The sequence below is a fragment of the Sceloporus occidentalis genome, unplaced genomic scaffold (genome assembly GCF_023333645.1).
Source record: "Sceloporus occidentalis isolate IW3139 unplaced genomic scaffold, rSceOcc1.0.p SCAF_111, whole genome shotgun sequence".
Lineage (NCBI taxonomy): Eukaryota > Metazoa > Chordata > Lepidosauria > Squamata > Phrynosomatidae > Sceloporus > Sceloporus occidentalis.
In genome coordinates, this window is record NW_028317091.1 from 836326 (window position 1) to 854501 (window position 18176).

Sequence of the window (18176 nt, forward strand, 5' to 3'; positions counted from 1 at the left end):
AACCAGTTATTTTTTATTTTAGATACAAAAGGTACAAAACATATAAAAAGACAATAAATTACAATACATTAGCAGCATATGAAATTGCTTATTGCTGGTCCTCATAGAGCTCCATTATAAGTAGAGGTCTATATAGTTTCTTCATTCATTGTAGCTACAATTTTCCATGCATGCATATTACAATTATAAATAACATTATGACAAAAAAAAGGACAGAAATAACTTATGGTATCTGTAAAGTCCTTTCATGTATGTATCTCCAAAGTGGGTTGATCTTCTCTCCTCTATTTTTTAGATTTTTATAGGGTAAGTCTTCCCCATATTTCCCAGTATTTATGCATAAGCCCATTAGCTCTATAATAACCATATTCCATATTCTTTTGATTAAGAATTTGATTTTTGACATATGTCCAGGAGATTATCTTTTTTTGCCTCCAATTTCTAGCTATAACTACCAGCATCGCTAGGATCACATGATCTATCAAGTTTTTTTGTTTTACCGGAATCATCTCCCAATCTTGAAGTAATAATGCTCTAAGCGGTGACTTATCTATCTGTTTCTCCACTATACCAGATATGATATTAAATATCTTGTCCCAACCGTCCGTTATTTTAGTGCACGACCACCAGGTATGAATCCATGTTCCCTCGGCTCCTTGACACCTCCAGCATAGATTTTGATTTGCTGGGTTTATCTTATGGAGCCTTTCTGGGACCATATACCATCGATTGACAATTTTAAAATAAATCTCCTGTAGGTTCAAGCAATGGACATTTTTCATAACTTGATTCCAAGCTTTTATCCAGTGATCTGCTGTAAGGGAGGCATTATCTATATTTAAATCTCTCTCCCATTTTTTCCAGGCAGGTGGAGCTTTAAGATCATCTATATCCACAATTAAGTCTGAACAAAGTTTTAAAGATTTCTGTTTAGTCTGGTTATCAAATATTTTCATGAACTTTATCACATGTTCATCTTTATTTTCCTCAACAAGAGAGTGAGATAAATAGTTCTTAATTCTCACGTAATTAAATATTTCTTTATTAGTAAGACTGAACTCGATACACAAGGTAGAAAAATCTTTATTTCCTATCATAAGTTCCTCTATTCTTTTTATCCTACATTTTTCCCACTCGTTGAGGTTTATATCCTGAATATTTTTATTTAGAATCTGTAGTGGGGCCTTTTTAATTATAAGATCATTTAAACCAATTTTCTTCTTAAAACTCTGCCAAAATAATAGTATTGAATTAAGTAGTGTGCCTTTGAAATGTTTCGTATATTCCTTTAAATCTCTTTTCTGTAGCCAAAGGGCTATTTCTAGATCTTTCAAGCCCAAAATAGTTTTTTCAATTAGATACCAGTCCGACTCCTTAGATTGCAACAGTTGCATTTTATATATATGGGATAGCATAGATGCATACCAATAGTTAAGTAGTTTAGGAAGGCCCAGTCCTTCCCGACTCCTAGGTAAAAATAAAGTGTTTTTTTGAATTCTAGGATGTTTATCCCGCCATATAAATTTCATTAATTTTGATTGTAATATGTTAATCCAATCTTTAGTCAGCATATCCGGGATCATTCTGAATCTATATAGCCACGCTGGTAATATAAATGATTTTATATTAATTCTCCCCATCCAGGATATTGGAAGAGACTTCCACTTATTTAGTTTCTCTTGTGTCTGCTTTAAAAGAATTTGAAAGTTTCTTTCCAGTATTTTAGTGCCTTCTGCCGAGATTTTTATTCCTAGGTAATCTATACCTGTATCTGGCCACAAGAATTTGAACCTAGATTTTATTAGATTTTTCTCTTCTTCTGACATTGCAATACATATTGCCTGTGATTTCCCCATATTTAACTTATAATTAGATATAGTACCATATAATTCAATCTCTTGTAGTAAAAGTGGAATTGAAACATTAGGTTTATCTAACATAATGAGAATATCATCTGCGTAAAGAGAAATTTTCATTTCTAATTGACCAATTTTGATTCCAGCAATGTTAGAATTATATCTTATTCTAGAGGCAAAAGGTTCTAAAAAAATAATATATAATATAGGGGCTAAGGGACATCCCTGTCTTGTGCCGTTAGATATATTAAGCCATTGAGATTCAAATCCCTGCCCCACTATTTTGGCTGTGGGAGTAGTATATAATGCCATAATAGCATCAATTAAACCCGGTCCAAAGCCCATCTCCTTTAAAGTCTCTTCCAGGAACTCCCAGCTGACCCTGTCAAATGCTTTTTCAGCATCTAATGACAGGGCCAGCAAGGGGGCCTGGGTAATATTTGCATAATTACAGATATCTATTATCTTTCTGACATTGTCACTAGAAGATCTTGATTTTATAAAACCTGTTTGATCTTTATGTATTAGTACCTCTAAATTAGGTCTAATCCTATTTGCTATTATCGCAGAATATATTTTAGTATCTAAATTTATCAGAGATATAGGTCTATAGTTTTTAATATCCAGGGCAGATTTATCGGGTTTCAAAATAGGGCATATTTGTGCTTGTAGCATTTCTCGTGGGAATTTTTTCTGACTTTTTATTTCATTAAACATATTGCACAAATAAGGAGTCAGACTGGTTTCCAAACATTGAAAAAATTCAGCAATATATCCATCAGGGCCCGGCGATTTACCCTTTTTTAATTGCTTTATTATTTTTATCACTTCATTTTCTTCTATAGGGCGATCTAAGATTTTAGCTTGGCTGTCGATATTTGTGTTATTTTAGAAGATCTTAAATACTTCTTAATTATATCTCGCTTGTGGCTATTGTCATGAATATTATATAATTCTGTGTAGAATATACGAAAAGCTTCTCCAATATGTGCTGGTGAAATGCAATTTTTATCTTTATAAATAATTTTATGTATTCTAGAGTTAGCTGTTCGTATTGATAATTGGCGAGAGAGAAGCTGATCCGGACGGTTCCCCAAATAATACCATTTTTGCTTATATTTAGTTAATATCTTATTAGCCTTTTCCATCAGTAGCTCATTAATTGTTTTTTTTGTTAATTCCATTTCAGATTTTAATTCCGAATCTAACCGTATCTTATTTCTCCTATATAGATCTTCAAGATGGATATATAAATCAGAAAGTGTTTTAGATTTTGTTTTATTCCGATGTGCTGTTCTACTAATCAAGTGTCCCCGAATAACACATTTATAAGTACACCAGGTATTTGCAAAAGACGTCTCAATAGGATTATTTTCCACAAAAAATTGTTTAGTAATTTTTTCCAGTTCCTTCCTATATAATGTATTCATTAATGGATTTTTATTTAATCTCCATGGAGGTCTTATACTTCAATTGGTTCCTTTTAGTATTATCATAATTGAGTCGTGGTCCGACCAAGGGATTTCTTTTATCCATATTCGCTTACATTCTCTTATTAATGGTGCATTAACTAGAACCAGATCTATTCTGGAGAATGATTTATGGCACCTTGAATAGTAGGTATAATCTTGATCTTCTGGATGTAATGATCGCCATAGATCATATAATCTGTTTCTCCCTAAGAAATCATTGAAAGATTTAACCTTTTCTAATCCCATCCGGTCTTTTTTTTATATTCAGTAGTCAATTTATCCATATCTAGATCTACTACACAGTTGAAATCGCCTGCCACTATTAATGTACCTTGAATATATATCTGAATTCTTTTCATAAGGCTATTGAGAAAAGGAATCTGTTTGCTATTTGGAGCATATATATTTATTATCGAATATATTCTATCATTCAATCTACAAATTAAAATGAAGAACCGACCTTCCTTATCTCGCTGGACATAGATCTTCTCATATTTTATCTCTCTTGCAATAAGAATTGCTACTCCTCTCTTTTTCTGATTTCCTAATGAGGCATATTCTATTACCGGATATTTCCTAAAGGAGAGTTTCTGCACAAATGCATTTGTCCAATGAGTTTCCTGGATTATTGCAACCTCAATTTTATTCTCTACAAGATGATTAATTAGAGTAATTCTTTTTTGGGGAAGATTCATACCCTGCACATTTAATGAAAAAAACCTTGAAACCATTTTTTCATCAATTGATTATAATACTTTTTGATATTCTTTATGAGGAGAGAAGAAAAGTTATCATAGACCCACTTTGGATTTAACATATTACAGTACCATATACAACATATAACATAAATTATACAATACATAACATATCTATATTTATCTCTATTGTGTAAGGTAAATATACCCTTTTGCCTCATCAAAATTAGATAGTTGGTTAAGGCGATGCCAACAGAAAAGGGAAAAAAAATAAATAAAAAATAAAGAATTATTATTATCTATAAAATAATATAATTGAATAATTGTGTCTTATGTGTGTATAGTTGTGAAATTCCTTCTAATTAATAATATTAATGTGTATATAATTATATTAACACCTTCTGCAATATTGCAGAGTGTATTTAAAATGTGTTTAAAAAAAATCTCAAAAAACACTTATTTGTGTGTGATTGTGAAATTTCTTCCGAATAATGTTATTAGTCTATATGTGAAAAGATGTAAAAATTTACATCTTCTGCAATAATGCAGAGTGTATTTAAATAAAACAAGTGTTTACTATATAATCGTGATCTAATATAAAAAAGAAAAAAAAATTACTACATTTTAATAAGTGAAATATAACTAAATATTATCATGTCTATATAAATAGTGAAATTATGTAGTATTAATATGATATGTGTAATTATAATAATAGTCCTGCTTATTGCAGAATTTATCTTCTAGTTATTACAATTATAAAAGTGTTATACCACCTCAAAAGAGGAAAAAAAAACAAAAAAACAAAAGGAATTATATATATTTCTTCAAGTCTTAAATCATATTAGATTAGTCTTATACTGCTTTATTTATCCAACTCCTTTTCCATCCAGCCTTGCGCATCTTTAGAATTTCCAAATACTTTAGATATTCCATTATACAAGATATGAAACTTTAGTGGGTATCCCCACCAAAATTTTATATATTTCTTTTTTAATTTTTCAATTATAATGCTAAAGGATCTTCTTCCTTGTCGGATGGAAAACGGTATATCTTGAAAAAATAGCAGTTTGGAATAAGCTTGAATATCCGATTTAAATATACGTGATGCCTTCATCACCTCATTTTTTGTTCCTAAAGTATTAAATCTAACAATTATGTCTCTTGGAAAATGTCCTACTACATTATTTGGTTTTGTTATTCTATATACCCAATCTATATCAGAGATTGTAACTTTATTATGTATGTCCATACTATTAATCACGGTCACCAGAAAAGTTATAGTTTTATCTTGAGTAATAATTTCTTCAATTCCTCTAATTCTAATGTTTTTTCTACGGGCCCAATTCTCATTATCATTTATTTTACGTTCTAATACTTCTATTTGTTGTTGTTTTTTTTGATTATCTTGAAGTAACTCTTCAGTTTTAATTTCAAGTACTGCTATTTTTTCTTCAGAGGCAATTACTCTCTCTTTAAAATGATTTATATCTGATCTTATTTCAGTTAAAAAAGTAGCCAATTCATTTTTTATTAAATCCATTTGAGCATTTAAGGCTTTTTGTAAATGTATTTGAGAGGTTTCTGCTTGATCCAACTGCCCACAACTCTCCATACTTAAATTCGTATTATCCATTTCCATTGAATCTAAAGTTGTATCTTGCGTTATAGTTGTTTCTATTGTTTTCTGAGATTGTGGAGAAAATATATTATCAATTTTCCTCACATTTTTTGAGGTTAGATCAACTTTTTTCCTCTTATCTTTCACCATCTCTTTTTCTTTTATAGCAGATAATTTGTGCTCTATTCCTTTCTTAATTGGCATTCCTACTTCAACAAATTGTTCTTACTTCTATTAGAGGCACTCCCTTAATTGTATTATTACTCAAGCAAATTAATTAATTAGTACATATATGCATAAATGATCAATTGAATTACTAGATTATTCCATAAATAGATAATTCCAATAAATACATAAATCCAAAAATAATTTAGATTAAATAGATAGAATTCATTAATATATTAGTAATTCATGAAAAATTTAAAGAGAAAAATTCATGATAAATTGTATTATTACTCAAGCCAATTAATTAATTCATAAGTGCATAAATAATTAATTAAATTACTATATTACTCCATAAATAAATAATTCAATAAGTACATAAATCTATAAGTAATTTAAATTAAATAAATAGAATTCATTAATATATTAGTAATTCATGATAGATTTAGAAAAGAGAAAGAAAAAAAAAGAATTCATGGCAAAACAATTAATAACAATTAATCTGTTACCTATTAAACATATGATTCATTATAGTTCAATCATCTCTCTCTCAATATATTATATACGTTTCAAAACTTCAATATTTCCATCCAATCTTAAGAGAGAGAATCAAATACATATGATTTTATAAATAATAATCAAATGTCGTGTGTCCTTTTGTCCAATGATCCATGATTTAAAAGTCTCTCCTTAATGATTTCTTGATTCGAAGTAGATATATAAAGTGCTAAAGTGCTAAATAATCTATAAATAATAAATATTAATCGATTTGAAGATATAAAACATGATCATAAGCGTCTTAATCAATGATATTAGTCTTTCAAATTCATTCCGATTTTCCACATGCTTTAAAGTTACTTATCTCTTCCGTAGATGGGATCATATATACTTTTATAGCTCACTCCAATCCTTCAGATGCGAACTCCCACTTTCTTTATCTTTAGTCTGCGCCAAAAGCTGATTATCTCCGCCTTCCGTCTCTATCCCCTCAGAGCCGATAGATCTCCTCCGTCTGCTCTGATTCAGATTCTCCGGGGCATTAGGTCAGCGTTACATTCGTATAGATAATCCGTCTCTTTCCTCTCAGAGCCGATAGATCTCCTCCGTCTGCTCTGATTCAGATTCTCCGGGGCGTTAGGTCAGCGTTACATTCGTATAGATAATCCGTCTCTTTCCTCTCAGAGCCGATAGATCTCCTCCGTCTGCTCCGATTAGAATTCTCCGGAACGTTGACCTGGCGCTGCAGTCACACGAATCACACAGATATGTCAGGAGCTAAACAGTCGATCATTGAACCGTTGGGGCCGCAAAAGGTCAAACTCGAAGCTCAGAATTCCATCTGCAGCATCGCCTTTACCAGACGCTCCACCCAGTCAGCGTTTTACGTCATTTCCCCGTTGTTGTCATTTCTGCCTTGTTTTCTTTTTCAATACTCTTTGGGTTAGTGTGTTTTCTTAGCCACCTACATTTTAGAAAAGAAAAGCTCTTTATAGTTGCAAATGCAATCAATGAGAACAGACTCAAAAACATTTCTTGTCCACTAGTCCACCAATTGTTTAACTTGTGGAGAGAATGTAGTGCAAAATAGGTTCTCTCCTAAAGTTTCTAAATACACAGTTTAATAGAAATTAACCTCTCACATGCTAAGCGAGTGCTCTACCACTTGAGCTAATCCCCCTACACGATGAGCGTCTCATCCAACAAACACAATTTGTAACAGATAAGATTGCAAAAATATGCGCAGTACAATAAATCTGACCTTGCAAAAATAAGAGAACTCCTTCCAATTACAGCCTCTAAAAAGTACCTGGAGAATGCGGGTATCGATCCTGCTACCTCTCACACGCAAAGCGAGCGCTTTGCCACTTAAGCTAACCCCCCTACACGACGAGTGTCTTATCCAAAAAACACAATTTGTAACAGATAAGATTGCAAAAATATGTGCAGTACAATAAATCTGACCTCCTTCCAATACAGCCTCTAAAAATAATCTGGAGAAGGCGGGTATCGACCACACTATCTCTCACATGCGAAGCGAGTGCTCTACCACTTGAGCTAATCCCCCTACACGACGAGAGTCTCTTCCAACAAACACAATTTGTAACAGATAAGATTTCAAAAATATGTGCAGTACAATAAATCTGACCTCCTTCCAATTACAGCCTCTAAAAATAATCTGGAGAATGCGGGCATCGATCCCGCTACCTCTCACATGCGAAGCGAGCGCTCTACCACTTGAGCTAATCCCCCTACACAATGAGTGCTTAGTCCAACAAACACAATTTGTAACAGATAAGATTACAAAAATATGTGCAGTACAATAAATCTGACCTCCTTCCAATACAGCCTCTAAAAATAATCTGGAGAATGCAGGTGCAAAATAGGTTCTCTCCTAAAGTTTCTAAATACACAGTTTAATAGAAACGAGTGTCTTATCCAACAAACACAATTTGTAACAGATAAGATTGCAAAAATATGTGTAGTACAATAAATCTGACCTTGCAAACATAAGAGAACTCCTCCCAATTACAGCCTCTAAGAAGTACCTGGAAAAGGCAGGTATCGATCCCGCCGCCGCTCACATGCAAAGCGAGCGCTCTACCACTTGAGTTAATCCCCCACACACTGCTAAGCGTTAGAAGTCAACTTTTTTTTTCTTTTTAAAGTCCTAAAGAAAAGAAACTTGTAAGACCATCTTCATTTCCAATAAAGGCTCTTTCTTTTTTGTTCCTAGCACCCTGTCAGTTGAGAAAAAGTGTCACTAATGGAAGCTGGTCTTTGAAAAAGACTTAAAAACAATGCAAGGGAGGATTAACCCCTTCAGTATCGGGACGTACCTGGTACTTCCTGGTTAACAGTCACCGGTAGACCGGGACGTACCAGGTACGTCTCCTCCAAAAAACGCCCCCACATCACCACAATCGCGGTGATCGTGGGGGCGCTGCTGCTGCTGTCTGCCCAGGAGTCCTGGGCAGACAGCACAGCCTGTCTAAGCCTGCCCCCAAGCCCACGATCACTCCCACGGAGTGATTTTGTAGGCAGAAACAGCGATTGCAGAAAAATCTGCAATCGCGGTTTCAGCTGCCACAGGCAGCTTCAGGGAAGGGGGGGTATTGAATGGGTCCCCACACAAGTGTGGGGACCTGATCCAACACCCCCCTGCTGCCTGATCGTTCCATGAGAGCGTCAGTGCAGCGTTAACCCCTTCAATGCCGCGATCGCGGCATTGAAGGGGTTAATTCCCGTTTTTTAGGGGGGTTCTGCTGTTGGTGGTCTGCCTGGTCCAGGCAGACCAGCAACAGCAAAAATGAGCCCCCAGAAGTCCTCTGATCAGTCCTGTAGGACTGATCAGTAAGACTCCTCGCCTACAATCTCCAGTCTATTGGAGATTGTGTCCCAGCTGCCAGAGGCAGCTTTAGGGACAGGGAGACAGGGTTCTTTGGTCTACACATGAGTGTGGAGACCAGACCCCCCCACCCCCCCTCTTCCTCAGTTAACCCCTACCCCCCTCTTCCTCAATTAACCCCTACCCCCCTCTTCCTCAATTAACCCCTTCAATGCTGCGATTGTGTATGACCCCCATCGCAGCATTGCAGGGGTTAATATTAGTCCCCACAGGCTTGTGGGGACTAAATATCAATCAATGCTGTGCTTCAATGGAGCATCAGCATTGAAAGAGTTAAAAACAATAATGTAAAAAATAATAATAATAATTTAAAAAAAAAAATTAAAAAAATAAATAAATTTAAAAAAATTAATAAAATAATAATAATAATAATAAAAAAAAATAACAGCACTGACCTGAAAGTCCAGGGTGCTTCCAGGTAAAATGCTGGGCTGATCAGATCGCTCCTGGCCAATAGGAGTGATCGGATCATTATGGCAGCCCACGGATGACCCTGCTCTACAAAGAGAGAGGGGTCATCTAGGGTAATTATGAAAAAACACAAATTATTAATAAATGAAAAAATCATAATTATTACCTGATCACTGGTCGGTGACATTTTAAGTCGCTGATTATTGATCGGTCTCCCTGATTGATGTCAGAGGCCTAAACCTGTCACTTACAAGTAATCTGCTGAAAAAAAATATTTAAAAAAATGTAAATGCACATGTTCCAGTTTTGCCCTCATAGCTTCCTCAAAAAATACATGAACCATGCATGTGAGGCCTTGTTGGAACCGGGGGGTGTTGGTGAACAAAATGTGGTGTGTTTTTTCCAGTGTTACACATATGCTGTGCAAGAAATAAATTGCAACATTGAAATGTATGCGTTAAAAAAGCAATAAAATAATTTCCCTGTGAAGTTTGGCAGACATCAGTGAAGAAATGGCTGGCTGAAAACTGTCAAAACTACCCTAGTTGAACACCTTGACTCGTCTACTGTTCATAAATATATACTTTTATGGGGTAATTTACAGTGGGGGGGGGCTTCCAAAATGTCCCAAATGGGATATGGGCCCAGGAAACCAATTTCTGAAAACTTGCTCATGTTCCAGTTATGGCCTCATGGCTTCCTCAAAAAATGCATGAACCATGCATGTGAGGCCTTGTTGGAACCGGGGGATGTTGGTGAACACAATTTGGTGTTTTGTTCTGCAGTTGCACATATTCTATACAAAATATAATATCAAATCTAAAGCAACATTGCAACATATGCAAAAAAACCCCCAAAAATATAAAAATACCTCAAAATTTGGCAGCAATTGGCGATAAAATCCCTGTTTGAAAAGTGTCAAAATGACCCTAGTTGTACACCTTGACTTATCTACTGTTCATAAACATATAATTTTGGGGGGGTAATCAGTATCTGTGACAACTATTGCAGTTATTAGACTACCATGCCAAATTTGAAAAAAATTACATTTCAAAAACGTGATGCATGCCTTGCAATATTTGCCCTATACTGGTCAAAATAGATAAAAATCCTGGCCATGTTGGGTGTTTTCCAAATAAGGACAAGTTAATGAATATATTTGGGATAATTTTTTCCCATTGGTTTAATGTGTGTACAATTTGTATGTATACAAAACTGTAAAAAAAAGCGTTTTTTTTCAGTTTTTCCCCACTTTTTCCAGTTTTTTTCAAACAAAACAATGTACTACCCAGCTTACTATGGTTTCAAATGAAAGCCCTACTTGTGCTGAAAAAAACAATATATGATTTGTGTGGGTGCACCAATTGATAAGAGAGAAATTACAGCTGAAGAAAGACATGGCAAAAACACAAAAACGGCTCCGGTCCTTTAGCGACACGGTAGTATCAAAATCCCGGTCCTAAAGCAGCAAAAACCTACTCAACGCTAAGCGAGCCTTTTGTTTTCTTTTTCAATACTCATTGGGTCAGTGCGTTTTCTTAGCCACCTACATATTGGAAAAGAAAAGCTCTTTAAAGTTGCGAATGCAATCAATGAGAAAAGACTCAAAAACATTTCTTGTCCACTAGTCCACCAATTGTTTAACTTGTGGAGAGAACGTAGTGCAAAATAGGTTCTCTACTAAAGTTTCTAAATACACAGTTTAATAGAAATTAAAACACTGACTTGTGGAGAACGTGGGTATCAATCCCACTACCTCTCACATGCAAAGCGAGCGCTCTACCACTTAAGCTAATCCCCCTACACAATTAGTATCTTATCCAACAAACACAATTTGTAACAGATAAGATTGCAAAAATATGTGTAGTACAATAAATCTGACCTCCTTCCAATTACAGCCTCTAAAAATAATCTGGAGAATGCGGGTATCGATTCCGCTACCTCTCACATGCGAAGCGAGCGCGCTGCCACTTGATCTAGTAATATCCAGTTATTTATTATGCTACTTAATGTTAAACCAACAGAGGGGAGCATTCTGTCCGAACACATATTAGCCATATGTGGCAGTGTGCTCATTTGCATTTATTCAAATAAAATATATTCCCATGATCCTTTCGTGTAATGGTTTAATACAAAAAAACCCCAAATAAATAGAAAAAAAGAGTTTGCAAGTTCGACAGAATTAATGTCTGCGAGTGCGGACATTTAACTCTTGCAGCGGGGAGACCAGCGGATCATGGGGATATATTTTATTTAAATAATTAATAGATGAAAATGAACACACTGCCACATATGGCTAATATAGCTTCAGACAGAATGCTGCCCTTGAGTAGCATAATAACTTTGGATTTCAAGCATATGCTATTTAATGTAAAACCAACAGAGGGCAGCATTGTGTCCGAAGTTATAGTAAGTTATTTATGCTAAGCTAAATGTCCGTACCGGCGACTTTGTTGGTCGCTGGCACGGACTTTTAACTGTTGCAGCAGGGTCCCAGGTTGCTTTATTTTTTTTTCTGCCCAGCAACTAGTGGTAAGGGCCGTGCGAGTGAGTTTATTGGTCGCTTGCACAGCCCTTTACCCTACGGATTTCTGCTCCCGTTATCTAACGCAGCATCGCAGGGGTTAACAGGAGCGGAAATTAGGAGTTAAAAAGGCCGTCCAGGTGAGCCCTATTGGTCACCTGCAGGGTCTTCCTCTGGCATCAACCAATTGGTTGATGCCAGAGGAAGACCCTGCAGGTGACCAATAGGCTCACTCACACTGCCCTGTAACCCCTGATGACAAACCTGCAGATTTCCACTTCAGTCAACTCCCTCTCAAATTATTGAGTTTAGGTATTTCAGCCACATCCATTGCTAACAGGTGTATAAAATCAATCACATAGTCGACCCCTTTTCTTTAATCTATCTTCCTTTTCTTTAATCTATCCTCCTTTTCTTTAATCTCTCCATTTTCATTATCTTTCCTCCTGTTGCATTTTATATAATCTCTCTAATCTATTTCTCCCCTTTCTGATGTTCCTTGACCAGCCCAAAGAGGTAAGGAATCTGGCCCAGTATTTTGAGGTGGCTATTCAGGTAAGGTGAGCGCTTTAGATGTTGGGGAATATGATTAATGCTATTTGTTTTGAGCAACTAGCAAATGGATAGCAACATAGGGTTCCAATAAAAACTAACTTCCCATACCGGGAGTTGAACTCCAGCTGCTTGGGTGAAAACCAGGAATCCCAACCGCTAGCCCACATGGGATGGTGTATGTGACAGAGAATCCACAGATCCTATAGGAGGTGAACCTTTTTATTTTAAAATACAGCTGTAATGCCTGTCAGTCCGCGGCGGCAGTTCATGAGTTCCTGTTCCAATGATCTTTGTGAGATGCGTCAGAGTTATAGTTTATTTGGATCTTCCCAGATAAAGTGGTCCTTTTGCTGACCACGGAATTCGCACCTAAAGTCCACTCTTCACTCTGTAGGATCAACCTACCATTTTTTTTCCCGTCTCACAAAAATATAAAGCTTCCTTCGAGCCGGAATCGAACCAGAGACCTAAAGATGTCCGATTATTTTCTAAAGTCCTCCGCTCTACCAGCTGAGCTATCGAGGGTCATGCTTCAGTGCGCTGTCCATGCTGACTGTACCTGGAGCAGCCCCTCACTCACCAACAATGCGTGTTACAAGCTACATCAAGTTGAAGGGTTAACATTGCAAACGGCTTGAAACTTACTGAATAGACCCGGATGTGTAAAAATCAATTTTTGCGATGGCCGGGAATCGAACCCGGGTCAACTGCTTGGAAGGCAGCTATGCTCACCACTATACCACCAACGCTGGACAGAGAGATAGGCTTTTAATCTAGAGATGGGAAGGTCCGGAAAAAAAAACATAAGAAAAAAAAACATTTTCCTTCCGTTTTTTTCCAAAGCCATTTTTTGTTTGTGGGAAATGATGTCATATCCCGGAGCTCAGACTCAGCAGCACTCAGAGGATGCTCACTTTCTATGGAGGTTGCGTAACGTTTTCTTTAATTTCATAAAAATGAACCCTGCTGATGATGTCCTGGGAAAGGCTGGGTTTTGTGACCCTTGAGTTTTAGGATAATGTGAGTTAGATCCAGTCTGATATACAACGAAGGTAAAAGAAGTGTGGAACCAGTTTTCACAGAGCCCGATAGATCTGCTACATGGGTGGTTTTAGGAGTTCTGCATATGTAGATGTTATTGTGTCACTTTTCAGCCTTTAGCAGAATTTAGTTTTATGTGGAATATGGAATGTTTCATCAGAACATTTAGAAATCTGGCCGACCTTCAGGAAATGTTAAAAATTGTCATCTTCTGCCTTGGTCCGATCCTCTTCTCTGGCCTGGCTTATTTCCACACTTAAGCTTCTTTAGCGTAGCGGTTGTACCGTTTGCCTCACGTGACAAAGGTCCCCGGTTCGAAACTGGCTAGAAACACTTCTTATCATTATTCCCATTTAAAATACAGAACCGATGATTCATCACCAAAGAGGGCAATCTGCTCCTCAGTTTTGTACCAGAAGGTGGTGCTGTTGCCCTAGGTCTTGGCCTAGTCAAGAAAATGGTGGTCAATCTACTGATGTCTTTCTTTCAGGTAAATGACTGGCGCTTCACATACTTTTTGCTTTGTTGCTTTAGTGTATTCCTTTGTTTTTCTTGTTTGTAATTTGGATTTTGAGATGATTTTTCCATGATATGTTTGAACCTGATGCAGAACTCACTATAACTATAAAATGAAATACCTGGTCAGTATATTGTGGTACTATAAAATCTATACATACAATGTAATGTTGTTATAAATACACCTGTTTTGTGATTCGTACGGATAGTTACCTGTAAGTTGTCGGTGGCCAGACTGGGGATAACTAAGCAGCACTGGCAGTTTCAGGAATTCCACCCTTCCTCCAGCAATCATCAGATATAGAAGATATAATACTTGATCCCTTTATGCCCATCTCATGGTGATGGGGCTGCCCTGAGAACAAGAGCAGTATGATCAGGTTTTACCATAAATTTGTCCGGTGTAATTCACTTTTCCCGCAGTGACAGTTTCCTTTACATAATTTTCTGAAGGGACAAATTTTACATATTACATATAAAACATATACACTTTATGAAAGGATGTGGACACCCCTAATTATTGAGTTTAGGTATTTCAGCCACATCCATTGCTAACAGGTGTATAAAATCAAGCACATAGTCGACCATCTCCCTAGACAGACATTGGCATTATGTCTCCCTTTTCCTCTTCATCTATCTTTGTTCTCTTTATCTCCCAACCCTTTCTCTTTACCTCTCCCTGTTTGTCCACTTTTTCTTTACCGCTACCTTTTGTCACTTCCTCTCCTCTTTTCTTTAATCTATCCTCCTTTTCTTTAATCTCTCCATTTTCATTATCTTTCCTCCTGTTGCTTTTTATATAATCTCTCTAATCTATTCCTCCCGTTTCTGATGTTCCTTGACCAGCCCAAAAAGGTAAGGAATCTGCCCCAGTATTTTGAGGTGGCTATTCAGGTAAGGTGAGCGCTTTAGATGTTGGGGAATATGATTAATGCTATTTGATTTGACCAACTAGCAACAAAGGGTTCCAATAAAAACTAGTTTCCCATACCGGGAGTCGAACCTAGGCCGCCTGGGTGAAAACCAGGAATCCTAACCGCTAGACCATATGGGATATGTGTCTCCACCCTGCACACACCACATGGGATGGTGTATGTGACAGAGCATCCACAGATCCTATAGGAGGTGAACCTTTTTATTTTAAAATACAGCTGTAATGCCTGTCAGTCCGCGGCTGCAGTTCATGAGTTCCTGTTCCAATGATCTTTGTGAGATGCGTCAGAGTTATAGTTTCTTTAGATCTTCCCAGATAAAGTGGTCCTTTTGTTGACCACGGAATTCGCACCTAAAGTCCACTCTTCACTCTGTAGGATCAACCTACCATTTTTTTCCCGTCTCACAAAAATATAAAGCTTCCTTCGAGCCGGAATCAAACCAGCGACCTAAGGATGTCCGATTATTTTCTACAGTCCTCCGCTCTACCAGCTGAGCTATCGAAGGTCATGCTTCAGTGCGCTGTCCATGCTGACTGTACCTGGAGCAGCCCCTCACTCACCAACAATGCGTGTTACAAGAAGGGTTAACATTGTAAACGGCTTGAAACTTACTGAATAGACCCGGATGTGTAAAAATCAATTTTTGCGATGTCCGGGTATCGAACCCGGGTCAACTGCTTGGAAGGCAGCTATGCTCACCACTATACCACCAACACTGGACAGAGAGATAGGCTTTTAATCTAGAGATGGGAAGGTCCGGAAAAAAAAACATAAGAAAAAAAAAACATTTTCCTTCCGTTTTTTTCCAAAGCCATTTTTTGTTTGTGGGAAATGATGTCATATCCCGGAGCTCAGACTCAGCAGCACTCAGAGGATGCTCACTTTCTATGGAGGTTGCGTAGCGTTTTCTTTAATTTCATAAAAATGAACCCTGCTGATGATGTCCTGGGAAAGGCTGGGTTTTGTGACCCTTGAGTTTTAGGATAATGTGAGTTAGATCCAGTCTGATATACAACGAAGGTAAAAGAAGTGTGGAACCAGTTTTCACAGAGCCCGATAGATCTGCTACATGGGTGGTTTTAGGAGTTCTGCATATGTAGATGTTATTGTGTCATTTTTCAGCCTTTAGCAGAATTTAGTTTTATGTGGAATATGGAATGTTTCATCAGAACATTTAGAAATCTGGCCGACCTTCAGGAAATGTTAAAAATTGTCATCTTCTGAATTGGTCCGATCCTCTTCTCTGGCCTGGCTTATTTCTACACTTAAGCTTCTTTAGCGTAGCGGTTGTACCGTTTGCCTCATGCAACAATGGTCCCCGGTTCGAAACTGGGTAGAAACACTTCTTATCATTATTCCATTTAAAATACAGAACCGATGATTCATCACCAAAGAGGGCAATCTGCTCCTCAGTTTTGTACCAGAAGGTGGTGCTGTTGCCCTAGGTCTTGGCCTAGTCAAGAAAATGGTGGTCAATCTACTGATGTCTTTCTTTCAGGTAAATGACTGGTGCTTCACATACTTTTTGCTTTGTTGCTTTAGTGTATTCCTTTGTTTTTCTTGTTTGTAATTTGGATTTTGAGATGATTTTTCCATGATATGTTAGAACCTGATGCAGAACTCACTATAACTATAAAATGAAATACCTGGTCAGTATATTGTGGTGCTATAAAATCTATACATACAATGTAATGTTGTTATAAATACACCTGTTTTGTGATTCGTACGGATAGTTACCTGTAAGTTGTCGGTGGCCAGACTGGGGATAACTAAGCAGCACTGGCAGTTTCAGGAATTCCACCCTTCCTCCAGCAATCATCAGATATAGAAGATATAATACTTGATCCCTTTATGCCCATCTCATGGTGATGGGGCTGCCCTGAGAACAAGAGCAGTATGATCAGGTTTTACCATAAATTTGTCCGGTGTAATTCACTTTTCCCGCAGTGACAGTTTCCTTTACATAATTTTCTGAAGGGACAAATTATACATATTACATATAAAACATATACACTTTATGAAAGGATGTGGACACCCCTAATTATTGAGTTTAGGTATTTCAGCCACATCCATTGCTAACAGGTGTATAAAATCAAGCACATAGTCGACCATCTCCCTAGACAGACATTGGCATTATGTCTCCCTTTTCCTCTTCATCTATCTTTGTTCTCTTTATCTCCCAACCCTTTCTCTTTACCTCTCCCTGTTTGTCCACTTTTTCTTTACCGCTACCTTTTGTCACTTCCTCTCCTCTTTTCTTTAATCTATCCTCCTTTTCTTTAATCTCTCCATTTTCATTATCTTTCCTCCTGTTGCTTTTTATATAATCTCTCTAATCTATTCCTCCCGTTTCTGATGTTCCTTGACCAGCCCAAAGAGGTAAGGAATCTGCCCCAGTATTTTGAGGTGGCTATTCAGGTAAGGTGAGCGCTTTAGATGTTGGGGAATATGATTAATGCTATTTGATTTGACCAACTAGCAACAAATTGTTCCAATAAAAACTACCTTCCCATACCGGGAGTCGAACCCGGGCCGCCTGGGTGAAAACCAGGAATCCTAACCGCTAGACCATATGGGATATGTGTCTCCACCCTGCACACACCACATGGGATGGTGTATGTGACAGAGCATCCACAGATCCTATAGGAGGTGAACCTTTTTATTTTAAAATACAGCTGTAATGCCTGTCAGTCCGCGGCTGCAGTTCATGAGTTCCTGTTCCAATGATCTTTGTGAGATGCGTCAGAGTTATAGTTTCTTTAGATCTTCCCAGATAAAGTGGTCCTTTTGCTGACCACGGAATTCGCACCTAAAGTCCACTCTTCACTCTGTAGGATCAACCTACCATTTTTTTTCCCGTCTCACAAAAATATAAAGCTTCCTTCGAGCCGGAATCGAACCAGCGACCTAAGGATGTCCGATTATTTTCTACAGTCCTCCGCTCTACCAGCTGAGCTATCGAAGGTCATGCTTCAGTGTGCTGTC

The 18176-nt window shown here is 37.1% G+C and overlaps 6 non-coding genes across 6 annotated transcripts; all 6 read right to left on the reverse strand.

The window, feature by feature from the left end:
- Positions 1-7980: 7980 nt before the first annotated feature.
- Positions 7981-8053, reverse strand: TRNAA-CGC (transfer RNA alanine (anticodon CGC)). Its single transcript has one exon. It is a non-coding gene; the product is annotated as a tRNA-Ala (tRNA).
- A 5323-nt stretch (positions 8054-13376) lies between these two features.
- TRNAG-UCC (transfer RNA glycine (anticodon UCC)) lies at positions 13377-13448 on the reverse strand. Its single transcript has one exon. It is a non-coding gene; the product is annotated as a tRNA-Gly (tRNA).
- Positions 13449-15238: 1790 nt separating this feature from the next.
- Positions 15239-15310, reverse strand: TRNAE-UUC (transfer RNA glutamic acid (anticodon UUC)). The gene has a single exon. It is a non-coding gene; the product is annotated as a tRNA-Glu (tRNA).
- A 300-nt stretch (positions 15311-15610) lies between these two features.
- On the reverse strand, positions 15611-15696 carry TRNAY-GUA (transfer RNA tyrosine (anticodon GUA)). The gene is given in 2 exon segments: positions 15611-15646; positions 15660-15696. It is a non-coding gene; the product is annotated as a tRNA-Tyr (tRNA).
- Positions 15697-17697: 2001 nt separating this feature from the next.
- On the reverse strand, positions 17698-17769 carry TRNAE-UUC (transfer RNA glutamic acid (anticodon UUC)). The gene has a single exon. It is a non-coding gene; the product is annotated as a tRNA-Glu (tRNA).
- Positions 17770-18070: 301 nt separating this feature from the next.
- TRNAY-GUA (transfer RNA tyrosine (anticodon GUA)) lies at positions 18071-18156 on the reverse strand. The gene is given in 2 exon segments: positions 18071-18106; positions 18120-18156. It is a non-coding gene; the product is annotated as a tRNA-Tyr (tRNA).
- Between the last annotated feature and the right edge of the window lie 20 nt (positions 18157-18176).